At 36.6% G+C, this 23,066-nt stretch overlaps 1 protein-coding gene and 2 non-coding genes across 4 annotated transcripts in view; 2 read left to right on the forward strand and 1 right to left on the reverse strand.

Moving 5' to 3' along the window:
* The window catches only part of ZFAND3 (zinc finger AN1-type containing 3), a 390,125-nt gene that overhangs the window by 131,284 nt on the left and 235,775 nt on the right, over positions 1–23,066 (reverse strand). The window lies entirely within an intron of this gene.
* LOC128595124 (U6 spliceosomal RNA) lies at positions 8,797–8,900 on the forward strand. The gene has a single exon (XR_008382796.1). It is a non-coding gene; the product is annotated as a U6 spliceosomal RNA (small nuclear RNA).
* Positions 16,806–16,934, forward strand: LOC128595241 (small nucleolar RNA SNORA11). Its single transcript, XR_008382885.1, has one exon. It is a non-coding gene; the product is annotated as a small nucleolar RNA SNORA11 (small nucleolar RNA).

Here is a 23,066-nt window from a genome sequence, read left to right on the forward strand (position 1 = left end):
AGATCTTGTAAACATAAACTAAACAAACATGTAAGAACTTAAATGCACCCCCAGAACAAATGGGTTTAATAAACATGTATAGAACACACCATCCCAAAGCTAAGGAATGTACGTTCTTCTGGTCAGTTCATGGAACATACTCCAAAATAGACCATCTCCTAGGTCACGAATCAAACCTCAACAAAATTTAAAGAACTGAAATTACACCTTGTATCTTATCAGACCACAAGACAATAAAGGTGGAACACAATTCTAACAAAAATTTTCATCCCCACACAAAGGCAGGGAAATTAAACAACCTATTCTGAATGACAGCTGGGTCAAGGAAGAGAGAAAGGAGAAAATCACTGACTTCCTCGAACATAACAACATGAACACACAAGCCACCAAAACCTGTGGGATACTGCAAAAGCAGTCCTAAGAGGGACAGTCATCCCATTAGTTGCCTACATCCAAAAAACAGTACATCAAGAACCTAATGAATCATCTTAAAGAAATGGAAAAGGGAAAGCAATCCAATCCCAAACCTAGCAGAAGAAAAGAAATAACCAAAATTAAGTCAGAAATAAATGAAACTGGAAATAAAAGAATCATTCAGAAAATTAATGAACAAAAAGTTGGTTCTTTGAAAAGATAAATAAAATTGATAAACCTTTGACATTAACTAGAAACAGAAAAGCAAAATCTCTAATAGCCTCAATCAGAAACAAAAAAGGGGGAAATAAAACAGATACCACTGAGATACAAGAGATCTCTGACTACAGAGAACTCTACACCCAGAAATTTGACAATGTGGAAAAACTGAACAAATACCTGGAATCATATCATCTCCCTGGCCTTAACCAAGAAGAAACAGATCTCTTAAACAGGCCAATATCAAGCACTGAGATTGAAGAAACAATAAAAAAAAAGCTTGTGACAACAAACAAAAAGGCCCTGAACCAGAATTCTATCAAGCCTTCAAAGATGAGCTTGTACCTATGCTGCAGAACCTATTCAAAACACTGAGAAAGAAGGGATCTTCCCCAACACATCCTATGGAGCAAATATCACCCTGATACCAAAACTGGAGAAGAATCCAACGAAAAAGAACTACAGAGCAATTTCTTTTTTTTTATTTTTAATTTCAGTTTGGTTATTCATTCTTCTTTGTTTGCCGTACTCCTCCTTTTTGTTCATTTTCTTCTTCCTCTGGAGGTACTGGCTGTTTTTGATGTTGTTAGTAGAGACGGGGTCTTACTCTGGCTTACTGCTGCTCATCTGGTCTTGAACCTCTGAGCTCAAACAATCCACCGGCTTCAGCCTCCCACAGCACTGGGACTACAGGTGTGAGCCACCACACCTGGCCCAGAGCAATTTCACTAATGAATACTGAAGCAAAAATACTCAATAAAATCTTGGCTAAGAGAGAGATTGCAGCTACAAATCAAAAAAATTATACTTCATGATCAAGTAGGCTTCATCCCAGCGATGTAAGGCTGGTTTAACATATGCAAATCCATAAATGTAATTCACCATATAAATAGAATTAAACACAAAGACCATATGATCCTCTCAATAGACGCAGAAAAAATCATTTGATAAAATTCAGCATCCTTTTCTAACAATAACACTTACGAATACAGGTATAGGTGGCATATGTCTTAAGCTGATTGAAGCCATCTATGACAAAACACAGCTAATATACTGAACGTAGTAAAATTGAAAGCTTTTCCAATTAGAATAAGGATGTTCTCTATCACCACCACTATTCAACATAGTGCTGGAAGTTCTAGCTAATGCAATCAGGAAAGAGAAGGCTACAAAGGGCATCCACATGAGAGCAAAGGAGGTCACAGTCTCACTCGTTCCTGATATGATCTTATACTTAGAAAACCCCGGAGATATGAAAAACTGGAACTGATCAAGAAATACAGTAAAGTCTCAGGGCATAAAATTAATGCACACAAATCAGTAGTTTCTGTATACACCATAAATAGCTAAGTTGAGAAGCTAATCAAAGATGCAATTCCCTTCACAGTAGCTTCAATGAAAATGAAATACCTAGAAATATACCTAACAAAACAGCTGAAGGACCTGTACAAAGAGAATTACGAAATCCTGGGACAAGAAACAGCAGAAGACATCAACAAATGGAAGACCATACCATGTTCTTGCCTGGGAAGAATCAACATTGTTAAAATGTCTGTACTATCCAAAGCAATCTACAGATTCAATGCAATCCCCATTAAAATACTTTGAAGAACTGGGAAAAAATAGTACTTCATTTTGCACAGAACCAGAAAAAAACCCAAATGGTCAAGGCAATTCTCAATAATGAAAACAAAGCCAGAGGCATCACTCTACCAGACTTCAGGTTATAATATTACAAGTCCACGGTGATCAAAATAGCATGGTATTGCCAGAAAAAGAAAGACATAGATGGAACAGAATAGAAAATCAAGACATGAAACCAGTCTCTTATATCCGTCTGATATTTGATCAGCCAAACAAAAGCATACACTGGGGAAAAGAACCCTTATTCAATAAATGGTACAGGGAGAACTGGATAACCACATGTAGAAGACTGAAAATTATAGGCGAAAAGGCTATAAGTAAACCTTTAAATGGTTCCATTTTGTGAAGGCAAGTTTAAAGTCTTTTGTGAGTTAGAAAGGAAAAAATCCTGGATAGAACTCCATATGTAGCTCAGAACCTAGTCATGTAAAAGTGATTTAGGGCAGAGCTTCATGGAGGCAGGGCTACAAGCAGTCACCTGTAAATCTCAGGATTTTCTAGACTGCTCCCTAAAGATGATTAACAGCCTCCCCATGGTCAAGCATTCAAACAGCTTATAATTCCCCAGAATCTTGTTTTGTGGTTCTGTTTTTGATAAACATAAGAATAACTTTAGTGAAGTAGTTATCAGTTAAACCAGTTAAACCTTAGCCCATAGATAATGCTGGTAAAATGGTTATCAGTTAATCTGATAAGTACCAGGCAGTAAAAGGCCTGGGGCCAAGGTTAAAGTCGTGTGTTTATTGATTAAGTTATGCTGCCTATATAAGCTTTGGTGGAAGAAATAAAGATTGCCACTTGACATGAGACTGTAAGTGGACCTCCTTATTACTCAGACTGTTTCATTGCAGGACTCATTTCTCTGCGTCACCGGTCAATTGGGAGTCTTTAACAGAAAATGAACCCATACATTTCACCACTTATAAAAAATTGACTCAAGATGGATAAAAGATTTAAATCTAAGACATGAAATTATAAAAATCCCAGAAGGAAGTGTGAGAAAAACTCTTGAGGATGTCAGATTGGGGAAAAATTTTATGAAGAGACTTCAGTGGAAATAAGAACACCACAAAATAAATAAACAAATAAGACTTAAACTGAAAAGCTTCTGAACAGCTAAGGACACAATAAAAGCAAACAGACAACTTTCAGAATGGGAAAAAAATACTTGTAAGTTACAAATCTGACAAAGGCTTGATAACTAGGATCTATAGAGAACTCAAATTAATCAACAAAAAAAGAGCTAATGATTCTATCACTCAGCAACAGACATGAATAGAACTTTCTCTGAGGAAGACAGACAAATGGCTAACAAACATAAAAAAAATCCTCATTGTCCCTACTCATCAGAGAAATGCAACTCAAAACCCTTAGATATCACCTAACCCAGTAAGAATAGCTCATGTCACAATGTCCCAGAGTTGCAGATGCTGGCGTGAATGTGGAAAGAGAGAGACTTTTTACACTGTTGGTGGGACTGCAAACTAATACAGCCTCTTTGGAAAGAAGTATGGGGAGTCCTCAAAGAACTCAAATTAGACCTCCCAATTGACTCCACAATCCCACTACTAGGCATCTACCCAGAAAGAAAAAAAAAAAGAAGATTTTATCATAAAGACATTTGCACTAGAATGTTTACTGCAGCTCAATTTATCATCACTAAGATGTGGAAACAACCTAAATGTCTATCAACTTAACAATGGATTAACAAGCTGTGGCGTATGTATACCACGGAGTACTATTCAGCCATAAGAAAAGATGGTGACTTTACATCTTTTGTGTTACCCTGGATGGAGTTGAAACACAATCTTCTTAGTAAAGCATCACAAGAATGGAGAAGCAAGTACCCAAAGTATTCGATTCTAATATGACGCCAGTAGATAGTCTAATACACGCCCACAGAAGAAAAAACTCAAATCAATTCAAGTTGGGGGAAGGGGGAAGGAAGGAGGGTAAGGGAGGGATTCATGTGCTTCCAGTTAAATGGCAAAAAGTAGGGGTGTATGGCACATCTTTTGGGTATAGGACACAACTACAAAGAGGGACTCTACCTAATAAACTAAAAAAAGTGACCTGGTTGTTTATACCATCACAATAACCTGAAATTAAAAAAAAAAAAAAAAAAAAAAAGGGCAGCACCTGTGGCTCAAGGAGTAGGGCACCGGCCTCATATACTGGGGGTGGTGGGTTCAAGCCCAGCCCCAGCCAAAACTGAAAAAAAAAAATAATAATAATAATAATGATAAAAGAAAGCAAAGAAATTTGCCCAGGCTCACAGAGGTAGGAAGTCACAGAATTAGCATACAACTACCCAAGTCGATTGAACTCCAAAGTCTGAGCACTTTCCTATACACATCAAGGAAAGATTCCATAAGTGAGACAGGTTTGCAAGTATATCTTGAATTGAGAATTGGACTGAACATGCTAAAGTAAGTTTGCTGATTTCAGAAGGGCAAGATAAGAAAAGAAAAGGTAAGACTGAGCATAGTGAGGTCACTAGATAGATGTTTAGGGCATAAAACACAGATTTCCTGAAGAGAGGATAATAGTTTGATGAGGACAGCAGTTATGAAAAATAAGGCAAAACTTTAAAGTACTGAGGATACAAGTCAAGAGGTAAACAAAAGTTGTAGTACAATCCAAGTATGTATAATTATAGAATAACCAAGTATTTTTAGGAAAAAAAAGGGATACAGATACAGAAGTAAACAAGAGGTACCATCAAGAACAGAGAAGAAACAAAAAACATTATGTACTGAAAAAAAGCAGCAACTGGGATATAGAAAGACCTGGGTCAAGGGTGAGAAACCTGCAGCCTTAAGGCCACATGTCACCTTCTAGGTCCTTAGGTTCAGCCTTCGGATTGAATCCAAACTTTATTGGACAAATCCTTTTGTTTTCATTAATACAATTTCATTCATCTTTTATATTTTTATTTTATTTAAAAAATGGAATGGAATAAAAAAGAATAAAATAAGTTTCAAAGAAACAATCTTCCCAGAGTGTCTGGCATAATTAGAGCATTAGTAAGCCTAATTAAGAGCTAAACTGACGGCTGCTACACTAATGATTTAGTTCTAACTTCCTCTGTCTGACTGGTACCACCATCCCGCAGACTGGTTACTGAGAGTTTGTGGGTGTCAAGTATGCCAGTCTGTGTGTTTCTGTTTAAAGTAGAATTTGTGAAAACTTGCACAGCTCAACCGTATTTCTTAATTTTGTCAGCTTAACAGCACATGTCAAAGAAGACCAAGAGAAGGCTGAAGGAAAAAAACATATTTTTTCAATGAGGATCTGGAAACGCAGTATCATCTTGTTTCTGCTAAAGATAAGATGATTTGCTTGCTTTGTGATACAGCAATATAAACGTTAAAGAAATTCAATGATCTTCAGCATTATAACACTCATAAGGTACACAATATTTTAAATTAGGAGAGATGCAAACAGTTGTACTGCAGAAATTAAAAGATGAAAAGCAAAAACAAAGGTAATTCTTTCGAGCACCATTGAACCTAAAAATAACGCCACTATAACAACTTACAAAGTGGCTTATATATACAGGAAAAAAGAAAAGCCATTCTACAGTCAGTGATGTAGCAGAAATTGTGAAAGAATGCCTTGTTGAAGCTGTAGAATGCTCCAATAATGTCTCAAGGTACAAACAACTGCCTCTTTCAAGGACAACCACAACTGACTAGCAGCATAAATTAGCTTTTGACTTAAAAGAACAACTTCATACAATACTTCAGAAGGAAAATATGTATTATTCAATCGCTTTGGATGAATCAACTTATAGCACTGATTTGAGTCATAACAGATTTTCTTTGCTACAAAGAGTTAATTACTTTGGGCACTCTTGCAAACAGAACAGGGAATAGATATCTTCAACAATTTTCAAGATAAATGTCATTTACCAAATTCAGTCCAACTTCATGAGTGTATGTATACATGGTGTATCTTCCACGAGAGGAAAACATGAAGGGTTTACTGCACAGTTAAAAAGTATTAACAGTTCCAGATATCCTCATCTCTTTTCACTGTATCATACTTTAACATCAGCAAAATCTCTGTGCTAATAAAGCTATTATTTTAAGTGACATTTTGAAACATGTTTTAAGTACTGTTAACTGTAATTGTGTAAATGCTACACACATGATCAGTTTCATACCATGCTGAAGTAGAAAGATGAGATATTCTGTGTGGATTTGCCATATCATTCTAAAGTGTAGGGGCAACTGCAAGGACCGGTGTTAACCAAAATTTTATCTCTGAGAGAACAGATAGTTAAATTTTATGAAAAACAGAATAGGCAATGTTTACTATTGAAAGATTTGTATAGGAATGCAGCATTTACGTATGATATGTCAATTCAAAATAACTTAATATTTCTTTGCAAGGTAATACTAAGTCTATGATATGTGACAAAAAATCCAACCATTTCAAAAAAGGCTTCTTTCAAAACAATTCTTCTAAAGGAAATTTTGGATGAACATTTTCCCCAGTCAGCAAAGGTAACTCGATGAGCAGGATGATATATACAAATCATTTAAAGAATATGCAGCTGTAATAGACCTTATTAATTGGAGAATACAATGAAAAGTTTACAGACTTTGAATGAATCATTACTTCACGCTCAAATTAGCATTTCAGCCTCACCTACTTGATATCACCAAGGCACTTAGAGATCTACAGAAGGAACTGAACTCTCAATAGATAACATTTTTTTAAAGTCACTGATCCTAAGAAAGATTCAATTAAAAATATAGAAACAAGGAGAATGTCCATGCGTTCCAGCAACATGCCTGAAAAAACCTTTCTTGCTTTTCAATCAATCATTGCTGTGAATCTACATTCTCCTACCTAACCCAAGTAAAGATACCCTTAAGGTCACAAATGATTGATACCCACCCAGAGAATCAATTGCAGACCTCCATGCTGCAATCAAATATTCAAATACTTTCCAACAAAAAGCATATACAACAAGGTCATTAAAAGGTTAGTTGATTTTTTTTTTTTTGGTAGAGACAGAGTCTCACTTTACCGCCTTCAGTAGAGTGCCATGATGTCACAGGACTCACAGCAACCTCCAGCTCTTGGGCTTCCGCGATTCTCCTGCCTCAGCCTCCGAGCAGCTGGGATTACAGGCGCCTGCCACAACGCCCGGCTATTTTTTGGTTGCAGTCAGCTGGGGCTGGGTTTAGAACCCGCCACCCTCGGTATATGGGGCCGGCGCCCTACTCACTGAGCCACAGGTGCCGCCCAAAAGGTTAGTTGATTTTAAAATTAACAAATAGTTTTCATTTTTTGAAAATACATAGTAGTTAGGTTTTTACAAAGTAATGTACATTTTTAAGTATATCTAATTAAAGTTTCTTGAATTCAGCCTTATTTAATTACAGCTAAATTAATGTGACCTTCCAACTTGAAAAGGTTTCCCTCTCTGACCTAGGTTCCATTCTGGCCATGTAACTTTCAGAAGAACAGCTTAAAGAAGATACAACATTAAGATTCAGGCTGTATCCTTAATGTACCACATTTCCTTTTCAGATTACTATTTTAATCCCATCTCAGATAGAACCTTAGCAAGCTTTTGCTCCATGTATTGCCCTCCTTCCTTTATGTTATTATTGGTTCTACATCTATTTTAAACTCCAGAAGACACCAGAATTGTTAGTTTTCACAATCAATATTCATTTAAGGTAAGCCACAATTTTACTTCATCCCCTGTTCTTTACTCCCTCTACCAGCTTGTCAGGCATTCCCCTCTTTCATAGCACTCCCAAAGTTTTGTTTTGTACATGTACTTCTTTTAACACATATCTGCAAGCAATAAACTCCTGTGGTTTTTGTTTGCATGAAAATGTCTTATCTCCTTTATTTATGAAGGTTATTTTCCTTATGTTTGTTATAAAGTTTTTCTACTTTTTCGAAGATGTCATTCCACTGCTTGCTGGATTTCCTTGTTTCTGTTGAACAATCAGTTGTCAGTCTTATTATTTCTTCTTTGAAATGTATCCTTTTCTCGGAACACTTAGTTTTCACCAACTTCAGCATGATATACCCAAATTTAATCATAATAAGGAAAAAGCATGGAAAATAAAGAAAAGGGCATCCAAAGGCAGTAAAACAGTCTTACATATGAGTAACTATAATGTCAGAGGATAAAAGAGAGAAAATAGGGCAGAAGTAATAGCTAAAGAAATCACTGCTGAAATTTTTCCAAAATTAACAACAGACATCAAATCTCAGTCAAAGAAACTCAAAGAAAATGAACAAGGTACGTGCCAAATCCACAGCATATCTTTATTAATAAATAGTGGAAAACCAAAGATAAAGATAAAATCTTGAAGACAGCTACAGAAAAAAGACATTGTGAAGAGTAAGCCAAGAATTACAGTAGACTCTCATGAGAAAGCATAAAATCTAGGGGAAAATGGAGTGACATATTTAAAGTGCTGAAATAGAGGGGTAGCCAACCCATAGTTCTACACCCAAAGAAAAAGTATTTTAAAAATTAAAGCACTTACTTTGGTAGCACATATACTGAAATTGGACCCATACAAAGAAGATTAGCATGTCCAAGAATGACAGACATGCAAATACATAAAGCACTCATACTTTTTATTAAAAAAAAAAAGAAAGAAAGAAAGAAAGAAAAAGAAGTTGAGGATAAAGACTTTACCAAGACCCCAAAAAGTAAAAAAAAAAACATCAGTGCCAGCAGAGCCACATGACAAGAAATGTTAAAAAAAAAAAAAAAAGTTTTGCAAGGCAGAAGGAATTTGATACCAGATGGAACCTGAACTTTGGATCTGCACCTAGAAAGGAAGAGCACCAAATACAGAATAAGGGAAATACATGTTTCAAGTTTTCCTTATTTTTATTTGTTCTAAAAACCTGTATCCCGTGGGCTGCATGATGATTTTTTGAGGGCTTTCTTTTGTTTCTCTGTGGTGTTGGAAATCAGGAAAAGTATGCACAGACCTGTTTTGCTAATCAGCTTTCATTAGTGTTCGTGTATTTAGTGTGTGGCCCAAGCCAAGACGTGTTCTTCCAATGTGCAGCAGAGAGATAAAAGGTTGGACATCCTTGCTAAAAGATGTGTCCACTTAAAACCAAAAACAATAGGAATGATTTGTGTGTTTATAGCATATATAAAGATAAAATAAGACAATAATTTACACTCCTACTGGAAATGGTTTCTTTCCTATTACTCCACATCCTCATCAAAACTTCATACTCTCTCTGTACTTCCCTGATGACTAAAAATTTTAAGTATTTTTCATGTTTATTGACCAGTTGAATGTCTGCCCTTATGTAAAGTACCCAAAATCTTGCTTAATTACCTATAATGCTTTGTTTTTTTTTAAAGGGGAATGTATCTTCTCTTTAATTAATATGTAGATATTCCTTATATATTCTTACTTTAACTATTGCCAGGGAGAGTGTACCAATTACAACCATAAATGCAATGCTGTTTCACTGATATTAGCTCCAAATGAATACTTCAAGAGTTAAGGTAAAAAGTCACAAAGATGACATTTTATTACCATCATTTTTAAAACATTTTGCTTATTGGTAATTAATAACACAGACACTGATAATATAGAAATAAAGTCAAAATGTAAAACTATAATAAAATCAGAGTATCTACCCTTCCTGAGATCCTGAGGCTAAAATTTTATAATATCAATTTACTCTGAGATCAATAGAAAGAAGGTCACCTATCTGTAATAGTTTGTGGATATATCTTGATGGAGATATTTCAATAAATAGTTTTAAAAGTCATACTATTTAAAGATGAGTAAATAAACTTGACTGAATTTTAATGGCTTTTCTATAAACCCTAATTTTCTCAAGGTAGGGGTTCAGATAAAAGTGAAATGGCTATGAAGGTCCAAGATGAAAGATTTGGGTTCTAAATGACTTCCTACTTTACCTGTGCTGGTATTAAGTAAGGCTCAATCAAGACAGTCAAGAGAAATGTGATAAGCGTCAAGGTCAACCAATGTCTTTCAAACACAAATCAGACCTTGATTTGGAGTTGGGCTATTATGCTCCATGCTTTGTTCACAAAGAAAGGAAAAGGCTAAATCACCTATTTACACTCTATAATAGAATTCTACACGGAAAATATTATCTATTTGTCTATGATAAAGCAGAAGCCAGAACCAAGATTCTATAGCATCGCTTCAAGCTACGGCGAAAAGCTGCAACTTGGAATTTACTTCACTGGCACATACATTTTGGCTTTATTTTGTTGCCACATTGCAAAGGAGGGTCAAGTAAGTAAATTCTTTACTGAAATAGTATCTTAGGTCAAACAAGCTTTAACTGCAATGGGACATTACCTTAATCTAAACCTAATCAAGCTGATCTATAGTTGCCTGAGAAAATTAACTCAGAACAAGGACATTTTGACTAGGCAATAAATATTAGCATGGAATATAGAATGCTATACATTAGATTTCATAGTTTACTAAGGCTATGATATTTCTTAAAGAAACCATTTAAGAGAAAATAGATATTCTCTAAAACTCATAATACAACACAAAAAATTTGGTATAATATTTATCTAAAACTCTCTTCATAATATATCTACTACCCTAACATTTAGGTACTACAACTCAAAATTTACAATGGAGGCTAGAGACCTGTGTTTTCTAATTAATACATATCATTACCAAAGAATGCATATAACCTGTGTGCTCCTAACTCTAAATTTCAATTTGAGGCACAAACTACAGAAGAGAGAAAAGGAAAGGAAGTGCCTCAGTTCTTTTCTGGTTATTAATTAAAAGGAGACTTACAAATCTCCCATGAAACACGGAAGTGAAGACAAATTCCAAAAATTCCAGTAGCAAATGACTCTCCTACATGGAGTGACAACTTGGGAGAGGAACAGTGCCCTAGGGAATATTTAAGCCCAGCATTAATAAAAAGCAAAAGCAATGTCTTCCCATTCTCTGCAACAAGAGGGCTATATGAATTTCAGAGGGACACTAAGTCTCTACAGCAGGGCATCTATGAGCTTCAGGAATGCTTGTGCTCAAAGAGAATTAGCTGTCCTCCTACCAGGGACTGTCGCTGAGGGTTCCCTGAGATGTTTTGCTGAGTCAAAGTCTTTTACTCACCCTACTCTACTTCCCATCTTCCTAAGATATCCAGATTGGTTTCAAAGCCTCTTCTGAGAGCATCAGCCTTTTGTATAAATATTAATATTTTATATCTACCAAGGCAGCCAGCTGTGAAGAACAGTTTTTCTTCAAAATTTTGCTTTGATTCCTTGCTACACTCTCTTTGAGCTACTGAAAGCTAGATAAGTTACACACACTGCTGGGTTTTTCAAGCCTTAGTACATTCATTAATATTTTATAGACTTAATTCCAAGGCAGCCAAACAATATATTCTATTAAAAATGCTCTATTATAAAAGAAGTACTTTTAGAAGGGCAAGCTGCTGCCTAAAATATACTTACAAAAGGAAATGTTAACCTTGGAAAAAAGGTATATCCATATTCTATTCAAAGCTCTTTGCATTTTTTTGAGAAGGACCTTAAAGATTCCATAAATCCAGCATGGGGTTTCTGAACAAGGACTGAATAAGAAAAGACTACTTGTCAACAATGACACATTTAAAAGGCTTGCCAAGTTTATACGTGAGAGAAAGATTTTTAAAAGCAAGAGGTAGAGTGACATGGTAGAAAATCACTATAATCTATTCTCTTAACTATACTCTGTTTTGAAGGACTAACAGATGTTTGTAACAGATGACACCACCATTGCACCTGAGCTAACTGTTCATTACCTATCACTAGAGTTCATATCCTTATAGCCCTGTGTAGACTTTTGAAGGCCTCTCTTCTTGGACTGGGGGAACTATTTATGAAATGGAATGATAATTTACTGACTTTTTTGAAGTCAGTAAATTCATTCCTTATTTAGTAAACACTAATCAATTCAAAAACTTAAACCTGGAATTTCATCTGTAAGAAAGCAAACTAGCTAATGTGCAGGTGAGAACTAAAACTGAATTGGTTTTCCATATAGAGCCCTCACACCTTGAGGGAGTTATCTAGTATTGAATTGCACACACACATAAAATTATTTTACTAAAATGCAAAGAACCATAAAACCTACCACAAGAAATTCTAAAATAATACAAACAATAAATGTTATCAGAATCCATAATTTGATACATAACTTCAAGGCTGATTAACCAACATCAAAAACCTTATACAGTTACCAAAGCATTTCTTTTCTTTTTTTTTTTTAAACCAAGCATTTCTTGATGTCTTCTGTGAGTAGAAAGCTTCTGATCACAATGCTAAACATGGGTCAAAAGCAGTAGTCACAGGACTTCAGATTGGAAAATCAGGATTCATATAGAAAAACCACAGGCCAGGTCTAATGGATTATGCCTGTAATCCCAGCACTCTAAGAGGCCAAGGCAGGAGGATCCCTTGAGCTCAGACCAGCCTGAGCAAGAGCAAGACCCGGTCTCTGCTAAAATTAGAAAAATTAGCCGAGTGTCTACCGGATGCCTGTAATCCCAACTACTGGGCAGGCTGAAGTGAGATGACCACTTGAACCCAGTAGTCCGAGGTTGTTGTGAGCCACACTGACCTTATGGCACTCTCGCTTGAGGCAACAGAGTGACTCGTGTTTCCAGAAGAAAACAAACAAAAAAAACCCATAAAAATGATGTTTCAAGTATAAAATGATCCAGTATGAATGAGATACATAAGTGTTTAGGGAATGGAAAGATAAATATATTTCTTTGAAGAACTGGGTTTTAAAATGGATGTGGAAAATGATTTCTCAATAATTGTTTTATAATTCTAATATGAAGGCAATACATCATCTAATACAAGGGGCAGGAGGAGGGAGAGAAATGGGGTCACGGTGCAGGGCACACCTCTTGGGGGCAGGACACAATTACAAGAGGGACGTTACCTAACAACTGCAATCAGTGTGACCTAATTCTTTGTACCCTCAATGAATCCCAAACAATAAAAAATAAATAAATAATTTTTAAGTAATAATTTATTTTGGTAATAGCTTTACTGAGGTAACATTCATGTATTATAAAGTTCACCTACCTAAAGAATATAATTCAGGGGTTCAACGGCTTTATTGTAGTCACAGAGTTGTGCAACCATCACCACAAGCAATCTTACATCACCCCAAAAAGAAACCATGTACCTATTTAGCAGTGATCTCCTAATTCTCCTCCAACTCCCCCTCTAAACCTTAGGCAAACGCATTCTACTTTCTGTCCCTATAAATTTGTCTTTTCTGGACATTTCACATAAACAAAATCATATACTATATGGTCTTTTGTGCCTGGTTTATTCCATGTAGCATAATAGTTTCAAAGTTCATCCATATTATAGAATGTATCAGTACTTTATTCCTTTTATGGCTGAATAATATTCCCTATATAGATGAAATTGGCTAAAAGATGAATAAGCAAGTTATCTGTCAGATTAATCTGCTGTTTAAAAGCTAATGCTTTGTAGCCATAAATACCACAAATTCAGCATAATTAAGGATGTCATAAGAACACAATAGACAAAAAAAGAAAATTCACAAAATGCTATTATTTTCATACACGTTTTATAGTAATCTGACCCCAATGTTAATTCAAATTTCAAAAAAATAAAAGCATTTAGAGAAATTCTCTTTCTCACTGGATGTACATAACATACCACTTTTCTTCCTTAACTTGGATATTTTGCCAACACTTCTAAGAGGTGAAAACACCATAAGGAATTATGAGAAATGTATTGATATGAACAAAAAAATAACTTTCTCTCTCCTTAGTAATGTCTCCTTATGAAATATGTGACTCGTGAATTCCTGGAAGGAAAAATGGCTTTTTAATGCTGCCATTTTTATAGTAACTCTACTAAACATTGAATTAGAAAATGGAAACTTACTACTAAAATAAAAGAAAGTAATAAATGAGTCCAATTTTAAAATCTAGTAAACGTGAAATCTGAGAAGAGTTGCCTCTCAGAATGATCATGTGACATGTGAATGTGCATCAAATACAGATCCAACCAAAGGAAAAGTAATGAAAATACATATAACTTTCATTAAGGTGAAATTCATATAACATAAAATTAACTATTTTAAAGTGAACAACTCAATGGCTTTTAGTGCACTTAAAATATCGTGTGACCACTTTCTCTTTCTGGTACCAAAAATTTTTCATCCTGCCAAAAAGAAACCCAACCTAATACCTGTCAAGCAACTGCTTCCTGTTCCCCCTCCCCACTGTCTCTGGTAGCCCCCATCTGAGTCTGTCTTTGTAAGATTTACCTATCCTGTATATTTCATTCAAGCTGAATCATTAAAGTAAGTGACCACTCTCATATGACTTGTTTCACTTAGCATTAATGTTTCTGAGGTTCATTCACAGTGTAGAATATAACTGCGCTTCATTTCATTTTGTGGATAGATAATTTCCCATTGCATGGACATACCTTAAGTTGTTTTATCATTCATCCAATGACAGACATATAGGCTGCTACCACCTTTTGGCTATTGTGTATAGTGCTGCTGTGAACATGTAGCTATATGTGTAGTTGTTCATGTATCTATTTTCAATTCTTTTCAATTCCTAGCAGCGGAAATGCTGGGTTGAATCAGTATTCTACTTTTCAGGAAAAAAAAAAAATTATACTAAACCCAGTGATTTCTACACTTGGCCAATGTTATTAACTGCTTAAAAATTTTTTTTTTTCATAGATAGGGATTTGCTATGTTGCCTAAGCTAGAGTTGCAGTGGCTATTCACAGGCAAGACCTTAGTGTAATACAGTCTTGAACTCCTGGGCTCAGCCTCCCAAGTAGCTGAGACTATGGGCCACACTACCATGCCTGGCTCATTTTTCTATTTTTTTTCCTTTTCTTTTCTTTTTTTTTTTTTGTGGAGTCTAGGTCTTACTCTTGCTCAGGCTGGTCTCGAACTCCTAGCCTCAAGCAATCCTCCTGGCTTGGCCTCTCAAAGTGCTAGGATTACAGGTGTGAGCCACTTTGCCAGCTATGTTATTAAAATGTCTTAGTAAATGTTAGCAATAATACCTCAAGTTTATAAGAAAAAAATATAGCTGACAAAAGCAAGAGTCATCAAGACAGTTAGTGGCAAAACTGTACTAGAATCCTTATTCCGGTCTGAAGCTGTTAAGATCAAGTTTACTCAGCCTGTGATCCTAGCACTTTGGTGAGCCTAAGCAGCACAGTAAGGCCACCAGGCCACCATTCTATCAAAACCAGAATAATTAGTTGGGTGTGGTGATGTGCCCCTATAGTTCCAGCTACTCAGAAGGCAGAGGCAGGAGGATCTCTTGAGTCCAGGAGTTTGAGGTTGCAGTGAGCCTTAATCATGCTACTGCCCATGTCCAGGCAAAAAAGCAAGATATTACCCTTTCCTCCCCACAAAATCAAGTTGTGCTGTACCCCATAAGATCATAATAATCCTAAACCAAGTATATATTACAAATTAGTAAAAAATTACATATGTTACCCTTAGATAAATTCTGACCAAAGGAACAGAAAATTACATTGGCTGAAGGTTTGAATTCACAATCAAGTCTGACTATATCCTGAGCAAATCACATTAAAGTTCTCTAAGCCTAATTCCTCATTTGAAAAAATAAAGGGAGGCAGAGGGAGGAGGAGGAAAAGAGTGTTTTAAGAATCAAATTAAAGACCTTTATAAACTTTGGATAGTGCCTAGAACACAGTAAACTTTTAATAAATGGTAGCTGTTGTTACTACATTATCAAAAGACCAGCAAAGAGATGACTTATTTCTCTTGAAGAGATTAGGTAGGAACAATTGCATTTATAAATAGCATTTCCAGGAAGAAGCAGAAACAATACCAAATAGTGTGCCACCGCAATGAAATTAAAATCATGATCAAGCTTCCTATTGGTAAAATAAAAGGCATTTTCTTTTTTAAAGTGTCCTGTATACTTTGGACAACAGGAAAAGTATAATAGATGTTAATTTTAGAAAAGCAAGCTACGGTTACAGCAGAACTTCTCAAACTTTAATGTGCATTCAAGTAATCTGGGGGTCTTGTTCAAACATAGATTTTGACTCAGTATTTGGCATGTCTAGGGAAAGGCCTAGAATCTGCATTTCAAATATGTTCCCAGGTAATGAGGAACACACTTTGAATAGCAAAAGTTTATAAGACACCACATTAAAAAATAAATACAATAGGCTGGGTGCCTGTAGCTCAGCAGCTAGGGTGCCACCAACATACACCGGAGCTGGAGGGTTCAAATCTAGCCTGGGTCTACCAAACAACAATGACAACTACAACCAAAAAAAAAGCTAGGCATTGTGGCAGACCCCTATAGTCCCAGCAGCTACTTAGGAGGCTGAAGCAAGAGAATCGCTTGAGACCAAGAGTTTAAAGTTGCTGTGAACTGTGATGACACGGCACTCTACCCCAAGTGACATAAGTAAGACTCTGTCTCAAAAAATAAAATAATAAAAATCTAACTTTGGAGGGGTGTGCTCAGAGCAAGGGGCCTGAAAAATGGCTCCTCTGTTTATAATATACCCAACAGGAATCTGGGGTCATTGTGATGAGAGGCACAAAACTTGTGGCCTCCCTTTGAACAAATTCCCTACATGTGAAGAAGAAGAAAAAAAATTATTAAAATGTATGTGGTGGATGCATGGGTGATCACTGTATAATTCTTTCAACTGTACTATATGTTTTTAAAAAAATGCCTAACTGGAAAATTTTTTAAAAATGTAACTTTGGTTCTGATACTGGATTTGATTTCCAAATCATAGAATACCTTGGTGCTGACATCACTGTAAATCTGCGGTGATATATAAACCTACATTAAGTATTGAGAGCTCCTTAAATACTCATCCCTAAGCCGTGCTTTCTCTATCAGGGCACCATTTAACACAACAGTGCTGGTACCTACCATTCTCCCTGCCTCAAAAAGAAGGTTTCAGAAAACAAAGGGAGTTGTGGTTGATGGAGAAAAGAGGGATGATCTTGGGCAGCCCCTAAAATCGAAGCTTCTATGAGGAGCCCTGCTCAATTTTACTTCCAATGATGCATGCAATGTGTAAGAGGAAAGGTATTAACTCTATCATCACTAATTTTCCACTCATGTATCGTCAGACACCTGCCTCCAGAGAAGAAATTAGAAAACCACAACTTATTCAGCAAAAGGGAAAAAGAAAACTACAGTGTGAATAAGAGAGGGCCATTAATGTTACATGAAGAATGTGTTTTTTCCTAACTCCTCCTCTTCCCAGGTTCCACCTTACTACTGCTAGTTAATGAAAAATTCTAGTCCTAAGGGATATTGTTGAAATTTAAAGCTTCTTTGGTTTTACCAAGGGAAATCACTAATTCATATAAAGAAGATAAGCAGGTAGCTGTGAGTAGCAAAGTCCTTTCTTTTTCCCTGCTACCTTTCTCACCTCCACCTTTTAAAAAGGGCACAGTTAGCAGACTTAATGCTCACTGGCTCTCACAGACAAATCATTAATCTTCTCCATATTATTTATCACAACAGCTAGGACAATGTTTACTCTAACAGATTTTCATTTCAAAAACCAATTGTAAGGGCTCAGCAGGGTGCCATATACAACTTTAATGAGAGCTTTTTACCCAAGATTCCTCTGATACGTGCTTGTTCTGAATTGTTGAATTGTATTACTTGGAGGTTGTTTAATGAAGAAAAGGAAAGGTTAACCAAGTGACAGAATTTTTAAAATTAACTTCCTTTCATATCTATTAATAAATTTGACCCAACTGATGGCAGAATTTATGTTTACCTTGTGATAGATGTCTAAGCCAGCTCCATGTAACTCCTTCAGACATCATCTTACATGGCATCCCATGGCTCCCTACAATTAATGCAGAGCCAGGGAGTAGCTCCGTAAACTGGCTGACAGCAGTTTAATGGGACAGGTAGAAAGTAGTGGACATATACTGGCAGTGTGCTTAATGGATACACAAACACCAGAGTCATCAGCCTGAAGTGATTCTGGCAGAAAATTAACTTTGAGATACAAAACTCATTTGGTGAGAAGATCCACAGCAATCTGGACACTATCGGACGGTGTAATGGGGAAAGGGGCAAAATAAGAAGAGGTATTTTCTAAACTTCTCTTTATGGAGAAAGGATTTAAAAGAAAATTTATTCATATGCCACTGTGTAGCTTTCTTGCTTTAACATATAACCCAGCAGTTTTTCATCTTTGGAAAGAAAATGCTACCATTTAATTATAAATAATGCAATGGACAGTTACGTCAGAGACTTGTTTGTTAATATAAAAGTGTCGCTAAAGCACAGATTTTATGAAAATCATTTTTTTTTTTTGGTAGAGACAGAGTCTCACTTTATGGCCCTGGGTAGAGTGCCGTGGCCTCACACAGCTCACAGCAACCTCCAACTCCTGGGCTTAAGCGATTCTCTTGCCTCAGCCTCCCAAGCAGCTGGGACTACAGGCGCCCGCCACAACGCCCGGCTATTTTTTGGTTGCAGTTCGGCCGGGGCCGGGTTTGAACCCGCCACCCTCGGCATATGGGGCCGGCGCCCTACGGACTGAGCCACAGGCGTATGAAAATCATTTTAATCATCAACTGATCCTATTCTGTAAATTCTTTTCCCATCACTGTGACACTAAGGTCAAAGGAAGGAAGAAAGAAGAGAACTAATGCCTGCTGCTTTATTGATTCTGATACTCCATTATAAGAATATAATTAATACATACATTCTCTTCTGATTTTCATAACTACTCTGGAGGCTGGTATAATTATCCTCACTTTACAAACGAGAAAACAGAGACTTAAGACACACTAGTCTATCTCACACTGTAGTTAGGTAGCAAAGCTATGATTTGATCCTGTGTTTGCATCCACAGTCTGTGCCATACAGGCAATCCTACAATTAAACAGCAGAAGCATTATGAGAAAACCAAAATGGTGCTTTGGACATTAACATTTGAGATGTTTTTTACCAACAAAGATAAGCCCACTTAAACATAAAAAGCAAAATCAAAAAAAGTATTCAAACAAAATAAGAATTTTTCTTTTTAATTTCAGAGAAGGGACAGCTTTTGAATCTGAAACAAAACCCAGAAGCCATCAAAGTAAAGACTAATACATTTGACTACATAAAAATAAAAACACTCTGCACTACAGCACATGCCATAAATGACCAAATGACAAACACCTGGAGAAAATACTTGCAACACAGTACAGAAAATGAACTCATTTCCTTAATACAGAAGAGTTCCCACTAATAAAAAAGACCTGAAACTTAACAGAAAAATAGAGAACATGAACACACAATTCACAGCAAAGAAATCTCAACCAGTAAGTGTATGAAAAAAATGTTCAACCTCAGGCTATACAAAAAATAAAGCAAAAGAAGGTATCACTTAAAAATCTATTTATTAGATCGGCAAGGATCAAAAAGTTTGTTCTGTGCCATCAAGAGAATGAACTCTCAAATGCAGCTAGTGACAGAATAAACTGTGCAGCTTCAACAGCCAGCAATTTGGCAATATCAAAATTAAAACTGCATGTACTTGCTGACCCATCAATTCTATGCCTAAGAGTTTATTTTACAGATACATTCTTGCATGTATGAAGTGCCCTATGTATACAGACATTAACTGTAAAGTTGCTTTAGTAAAAGCCTGGGGAAGAAAACCTACATATTCAAAAACAGAGAACTGGTTCAATAAATTGTAGTATAACATAAAACTATTCTATCATAATAAAAGAATGAGTTGGTTACAACTTCATTTATACTGATAATGAAATGATCTCCAGGACATTCTGAGTATAAAGAAAAATATACCACATAATGTATAAATATGAAAACCAAAATGAGTATACTTATGGGGTAGCAAACTGTGTGGACAGAGATCAGGAGAGATATTAACTGTACACCCTTTTATGCTTTGAAAAAATTTCATAGGTGTGTACTTTTTCAAAAATTAAATTAAGTTTTTACATTAAAAAATTCAAAAGTTATATGCTTTGGAAATATAGTAAAATGAGAAAAACATTACTTGAGATAGCTTTATTGCAATATTTATATTACAAGATATAATAGTTTAAAGTTCTTTGTATATGCCATTTCAAAATGCAAACTTAACTAAAATGTTTTTATTTTTCATGTATTAGTATGAGAAGACAATAAGGAAATATGTAGTACCAGCAGATCTCTTTTATAACAAAAATAATGAATATGGAAGGCTGAGGTAGGTGGATTGCTTGAGCTCAGGAGTTTGAGATCAACCTGAGCAAAAGCAAGACCCCATCCCTACCAAAAATGAAAAACTGAGGCCAGAGGATCACTCGAACCTAAGAGCTTGAGGTTCCTGTGAGCTATGATGCCATGGCAGGGTGCCAGAGTGAGATTCTGTCTCAAAAAAAAAATAAAAAAATTATGAATGACCAAGTTAATAACCATCTTACAGACTTATACTGTGTTTTGATTATTTAGGAGTCAGGTTACAGATGACATTACCTGACCCTTATTTTGAAAGTCACATGTGAATATACTAAATTCATACCATATTAAGGTAACTGGTTCCTAAGCTGTGATAGTGTAATGTCATCTTAGTCCATCAACAAATGCAAAAAGGCTGGGCAATGTGGCTCATGCCTGTAATCCCAACTCTATGGAAGGCCTAGGCGAGAGTCCAGCCTGAGCCAGAGCGACCCTGTCTCTAAAAACAGCCGGGTATTGTGGCGGGTGCCTGTAGTCCCAGCTACCTGGGAAGCGGAGGCAAGAGAATCATTTGAGCCCAAGAGTTGGAGGTTGCTGTGAGCTGTGACATCACCGCACTCTACCAAGGGTGACAAAGTGAGACTGCCTCAAAAACAAACAAACAAAAAACAAATGTAAAAGAGAGCTGACCCTCTAAGTCTGCAAAAGGAAGTAGGGCTTGGGGGTATAAGTAGTTTTCTAGGAAACTAGGAAAAGCACACTTTTTGAAAATAAAGGTACAGTGCATGGATTTTCAACCAGTGTACCAGGGCACATTGGTGTGCTCTGAGAGGATCTTAGACGTGCCACGAAAATTGTTAAAGATCGTTAATCATCTTAGAAAGAAGATCAAAGCATGGTAAGTATATTCTTTTTCTTTTAACTCTTTTTTTGATCAACACAATTTAAGTGTGCCCCAGAAGTTTAACTATAGGTTCAAATGTACCTTGAGATGAAAATAAGGTTGAAAAAATACCAGGATACAAACTTGAAGGAGGAGACAAAACCCAAAACTAGAGATCTAGGAATTCTGACATAAGTATTATTTTCTATGGTTAGAGAAAATAAAGTTAACACCTATTTCCACAATATAAACAGGTTCATATCTTTGGCTAGGAAGGTAAAAATATCAAAAAAAGAAATACACATCTAGAAAATACGTGGTTCTTTTTTTTAAACAAGAGGAGGGGTTTCTCCCTCTAGTGAGTCACAAATAAGTACCAGGTCTCTCTCCCCACTCCAACTTTTCAAGTATCAAATACAGAAATTCTAAAAATGTACATTTGCTTTGAGAACACTGTTTACAGTTTAGTATTCACAAAATGAAGACAGGCTCTGCTAAAGTATCTTCAGAAAAATATGAACAGCAGTTTAGTGGAACTAAGCAGATCAAGCTTTCAGACTTTATTTCAAAAACACGAAGCTAACTCAGGAATGCATGGCTCACTGGGCACACTAATAACTAGCTTCAAATACCAGTGGAAGTCATTGTGTAATGGAAAGGCGATGTTTCCAACTGAATGCCAAACAGTCTCTGCCCAGACCTCCCTGCATGGGTTTTTCCTCCTGTGCTTTATCCCAAAGCTTCCTGCCCCTCCATAAGTTGTGCGTTACCTTTTGGACTGGTGTTTCTAGGATGACCAATTCATTGGCAGATGCTGAAGTTGTTCCATTTCTACAATATAGTTGGGGTCAAAACACTCTTCCTCCCTCCCTTTAGCTATGGGTACCTGCCAAACATTTACAACTCTAAAATGTCTATAATCCTTTACTAGGAAAAACTTTATTTTTAAATTGGAGACAGAGTCTTACTATGTCACCCTCGGTAGAGTGCCATGACATCATGACATCACAGCTCACAGCAACCTATAACTCTTGGGCTTAAGCAATTCTCCTGCCTCAGCCTCCCAAGTAGCTGGGACTACAGGTGCCTGCCACAACATCCAGCTATTTTTTTGTTGTTGCACTTGTCACTGCTGTTTAGCTGGCCCGGGCCGGGTGTAAACCCATCAGCCTTGGTGTATGTGGCTGGCGCCATAACCACTGCACTATGGGCGCCGAGCCAGGAAGGACTTTTAAAATAAAATTTCCTGTTACCAATGTACTCCCCCACCTCCCAATTTGATGATTTTGACCAAAAGGTACAATGCCAGATTAGAAAAGTGAAGTTCAAGACATCAGGGTGAGGGCGGCGCCTGTGGCTCAGTCGGTAAGGCGCTGGCCCCATATACCGAGGGTGGCGGGTTCAAACCCGGCCCCGGCCAAACTGCAACCAAAAAATAGCCGGGCGTTGTGGCGGGCGCCTGTAGTCCCAGCTACTCGGGAGGCTGAGGCAAGAGAATCGCTTAAGCCCAGGAGTTGGAGGTTGCTGTGAGCTGTGTGATGCCACGGCACTCTACCGAGGGCCATAAAGTGAGACTCTGTCTCTACAAAAAAAAAAAAAAAAGACATCAGGGTGAGATGGGGGATCTCTACCTGCTTCCCTCTTTGACACACAGTAAGGAAGTATC

The sequence above is a fragment of the Nycticebus coucang genome, chromosome 9 (assembly GCF_027406575.1).
Source record: "Nycticebus coucang isolate mNycCou1 chromosome 9, mNycCou1.pri, whole genome shotgun sequence".
Classification (NCBI taxonomy): domain Eukaryota; kingdom Metazoa; phylum Chordata; class Mammalia; order Primates; family Lorisidae; genus Nycticebus; species Nycticebus coucang.